The sequence below is a fragment of the Lathyrus oleraceus genome, chromosome 3, assembly GCF_024323335.1.
Source record: "Lathyrus oleraceus cultivar Zhongwan6 chromosome 3, CAAS_Psat_ZW6_1.0, whole genome shotgun sequence".
Taxonomy (NCBI): domain Eukaryota; kingdom Viridiplantae; phylum Streptophyta; class Magnoliopsida; order Fabales; family Fabaceae; genus Lathyrus; species Lathyrus oleraceus.
In genome coordinates this window covers 89850006-89855090 of record NC_066581.1, presented here as the reverse complement: position 1 = coordinate 89855090, position 5085 = coordinate 89850006, and the positions used below count along the sequence as shown (strand labels likewise).

At 23.9% G+C, this 5085-nt stretch overlaps 1 long non-coding RNA gene across 1 annotated transcript; it reads left to right on the top strand.

Annotated features, from left to right (window-relative positions):
* The first annotated feature begins 2196 nt into the window (after positions 1 to 2196).
* LOC127125536 (uncharacterized) lies at positions 2197 to 2640 on the top strand. The gene is made up of 2 exons (XR_007804685.1): positions 2197 to 2297; positions 2392 to 2640. It is a non-coding gene; the product is annotated as an uncharacterized LOC127125536 (long non-coding RNA).
* The last annotated feature ends 2445 nt before the right edge of the window (positions 2641 to 5085 follow it).

Below are 5085 nucleotides of genomic sequence, written 5' to 3'. Positions count from 1 at the left end.
TTAATTCAAATATTATAAATATGCGGCAAAATAATAAGCTTGTTTAAAATATAACATTTAACATATTAAAACTTAAAATTAGAAAATGAAATTCATCGAATATGTTTTTAAACATTTTTTAATGGAAATATAATATAATTGTTACACTTGAATTTTTCAATTATAGAAAGTCAATAAAGAATGTTAATAAAAGACATTTGTTGTGAGAAAGCATTAATAAAGTGTTTTAAAGAGGGACAAACTGATAACGAGGGATCAACCGAGTTGTCCACTACAAGAAATTGCTTGATTAGTCCGGGGCATTTTTGAGGTGAAAACCTCTCACTAAATTTCTATATTGTTTGGGTTTTTATCCCATTGCAATGCATAAAAAAAAAATTAATAAAGCAAATTGTGTGGGGTAACCCCTCCAAATCTTAAGAAGGGATATTTTAAATTTTGAAATTGACCATTTTTAGGGGAAACCCCTAGCTAAAAGTTTCGGTAACATTAGCAAGGGGAAACAGAAACCCATAGCTAATAGTTTCAACCATTTTAAAATTGTCCTGTCACAACTACTTTGTGTCAGTCACTTTAATAAAGGTGTTTACAATTGTGAAGGGTAACCCCTAGCCATATATTTCTGTTGGATTTCTGAGGGACAACCCCTAACTAATTTGAGTTGCATCTGCACGTTATCCCATCACCTGAGCGCACGTCAGTCTCTTTAATAAAGTCATTATAATTGTGATGAGCTACCCTAACTATTTATTATCGTTCAACTGGCATGGGGAGCCCCCTCAAATACAATCATATATTTGATGCACCACTTTCATTTCCCCATTCCTCCACCACTTCAGCATCTATTTCTCTTTCTACTTGTCTGATTTTTTCATTTCCCCCAATGTTACGTCATTAACCTCACTCTTCCACCACCAAACTCATATTTTTCATCAAAAATCTTCAACAGGCTTATTTAAAGGGTAATTTTATAAAAAAATCTTTTGATTTTGGATTATATCAAATCCCTAATTTTAATATATTTTATTCATTTTCTATTTTTTTAATAAATATTTAAACTTTTGCAAGGAGAATAAAATCAAAGATTCAAAGTTGTTTAATTTTTCCTCTAAGGTACACATTTCTTCTCCATGTTTTTTAAAAATCTGAATTTATGAATCTTTGAATCTTTTGTTGTTATAAGTTTATATTTGTTGGATATTAGTTAATATATTAATATTGACTTTTAGATATATATTAATATCTGATATATATATATATATATATATATATATATATATATATATATATATATATAGATATATATATATATATATATATATATATATACTATATATATATATCTCGGTCACATCCGATTCTCAATTCAATCAATTTGATCCGTTGATTCAATCCGATTTTTAAAATCTATCACTTATTTTCCAATTGGAGTAGATAATAAACATGAATATTTAAAAAGTAAATGCTTCTAACTAAAAATACTCTTACAATATTTCTTAGCAAGTTGTAATTTTAATAATACTTAAATAATAAAACTAATTTAGACAAAAAATCAATAAGAATTAAATTTTCAATCATATGATAGTATAATTTATATTTCTTATAAAATTGAGGAAGAGAAAGTGATTAGTTATAAACAAAATAGTAATGATGAATGTCATGAAAATGATTTAAATCATTTGTTTGAAATTATGTGTCAATCTCTTATTATTAAAATAAAATTTTATTAATTATAATTAATATTAAAAAAATAGTTGACATGCATTCTTAGATCTTATATTAAATAACTAGTGACTAATTATATTTATATTTATAGATAACAAATATATTTTATTACTAATTAAAAAGAATTATCTATTTAAATATATTTTAATCTCTTATTAAAATAGTATTGAAAATTAAACTACCAAATAAATTTTTTCAATTTTCACATTTCAAAAACAATTTTAAAACTAGTTTATAAATAAAATATTAATATTTATTACCAATTATCTCATTAGAAGTCAATACTTTATATTTTTTTATTCAATTTTGTAAAGGATATATAAAGAATAAAACATATATATTTTTTGCATTTGACTATATATTCAATTTTAATAATCTTTATAAATAAAATAAAATAAAATATTAATATTTATTACCATTAAGATAACTTTTTAGCCTATATATGAAAGTAATGTTAGTGTCTTGTAAATCAAAAGTAAACACATAAGGTGAAATTCAAAATATGACTTCTAAAAGCTATCAATCTTCTTATATTCTAGTTGTTTTATGCATGAGTTTTATTATGATATCTGGTAAGTAGATATTTTTCTATCTTTTGTAATATATTGTTTAGATAAATAACTTACTAGATTTAATTGAAAATGTTATTGTCTTTGTTTGATTCAGAAATTGTTACAAGTTTGAAGACTCCAATATTAGTTGAAAAGCCAATATGTATTCGTGGGAGTGACGTAGACCCAAGATTTTGCTGCATAGGGAGTTGTAGTCCCAATTGTTCTACTGATTGCATCAATAAGGGATATGTAAAAGGTGGACAGTGTAATTCTAAACTTGGAAATAAGTGTTGTTGTTTTGTATAATGAGTTACAATGTATCACTATGATTGTTGAAAATAAAAGATGCACTTTTTCTTAATTTTGGAACTTAATGTGTGTAAGAACTTTATGTTTTATTGGAGAACCATCAACTTGATTATGAATAAAACCACCTTAAAATGTATGAGTGTTTTCAAGGTGATTTGAATGGTTTTGAAGAAAACATTATAATATAAATTGTTTGGTTCCATTATGAATAACTATTTAAAAAATTGAATTCAACAAATTCAATTCAATATGGTTTATTTTCAATCAATTTTAAGATATTAAAATTGACATATTAAATTTTTTAATTCAAATATTATAAATATGCGGCAAAATAATAAGCTTGGTTTAAAATATAACATTTAACATATTAAAACTTAAATTAGAAAATGAAATTCATCGAATATGTTTTTAAACATTTTTTAATGGAAATAATATAATTGTTACACTTGAATTTTTCAATTAATAGAAAGTCAATAAAGAATGTTAATAAAAAGACATTTGTTGTGAGAAAGCATTAATAAAGTGTTTTAAAGAGGGACAAACTGATAACGAGGGATCAACCGAGTTGTCCACTACAAGAAATTGCTTGATTAGTCCGGGGCATTTTGAGGTGAAAAACCTCTCACTAAATTTCTATATTGTTTGGGGTTTATCCCATTGCAATGCATAAAATAAAAAAATTAATAAAGCAAATTGTGTGGGGAACCCCTCCAAATCTTAAGAAGGGATATTTTAAATTTTGAAATTGACCATTTTTTAGGGGAAACCCCTAGCTAAAAGTTTCGGTAACATTAGCAAGGGGAAACAGAAACCCATAGCTAATAGTTTCAACCATTTTAAAATTGTCCTGTCACAACTACTCTGTGTCAGTCACTTTAATAAAGGTGTTTACAATTGTGAAGGGTAACCCCTAGCCATATATTTCTATTGGATTTCTGAGGGACAACCCCTAACTAATTTGAGTTGCATCTGCACGTTATCCCATCACCTGAGCGTACGTCAGTCTCTTTAATAAAGTCATTATAATTTGTGATGAGCTACCCTAACTATTTATTATCGTTCAACTGGCATGGGGAGCCCCCTCAAATACAATCATATATTTGATGCACCACTTTCATTTCCCCATTGCTCCACCACTTCAACATCTATTTCTCTTTCTACTTGTCTGTTTTTTCATTTCCCCCAATGTTACGTCATTAACCTCACTCTTCCACCACCAAACTCATATTTTTCATCAAAAAATCTTCAACAGGCTTATTTAAAGGGTAATTTTATAAAAAAAAATCTTTTGATTTTTGGATTATATCAAATCCCTAATTTTAATATATTTTATTCATTTTCTATTTTTTTAATAAATATTTAAACTTTTGCAAGGAGAATAAAATCAAAGATTCAAAGTTGTTTAATTTTTCCTCTAAGGTACACATTTCTTCTCCATGTTTTTTAAAAATCTGAATTTATGAATCTTTGAATCTTTTGTTGTTATAAGTTTATATTTGTTGGATATTAGTTAATATATGTTAATATTTGACTATGTTAGATATATAGTTAATATGCTTATATATATATATATATATATATATATATATATATATATATATATATATATATATATATATATATATATATATATATCGGTGACACATCCGATTCTCAATTCAATCAATTTGATCCGTTGATTCAATCCGATTTTTAAAATCTATCACTTATTTTCCAATTGGAGTAGATAATAAACATGAATATTTAAAAAGTAAAATGCTTCTAACTAATAATACTCTTATAATATTTCTTAGCAAAGTTGTAATTTTAATAATACTTAAATAATAAAACTAATTTAGACAGAAAAATCAATAAGAATTAAAATTTTCAATCATATGATAGTATAATTTATATTTCTTATAAAATTGAGGAAGAGAAAGTGATTAGTTATAAACAAAAATAGTAATGATGAATGTCATGAAAATGATTTAAATCATTTGTTTGAAATTATGTGTCAATCTCTTATTATTAAAATAAAATTTTATTAATTATATAATTAATATTAAAAAATAGTTGACATGCATTCTTAGATCTTATATTAAATAACTAGTGACTAAATTATATTTATATTTATAGATAACAAAATATATTTTATTACTAATTAAAAAGAATTATCTATTTAAATATATTTTTAATCTCTTATTAAAAATAGTATTGAAAATTAAACTACCAAATAAATTTTTTCAATTTTCACATTTCAAAAACAATTTTTAAAAACTAGTTTATAAATAAAATATTAATATTTATTACCAATTATCTCATTAGAAGTCGATACTTTATATTTTTTTATTCAATTTTGTAAAGGATATATAAAGAATAAAACATATATATTTTTTGCATTTGACTATATATTCAATTTTAATAATCTTTATAAAATAAAATAAAATAAAATATTAATATTTATTACCATTAAGATAACTTTTTAGCCTATATAATGAAAGTAATGTTAGTGTCTTGT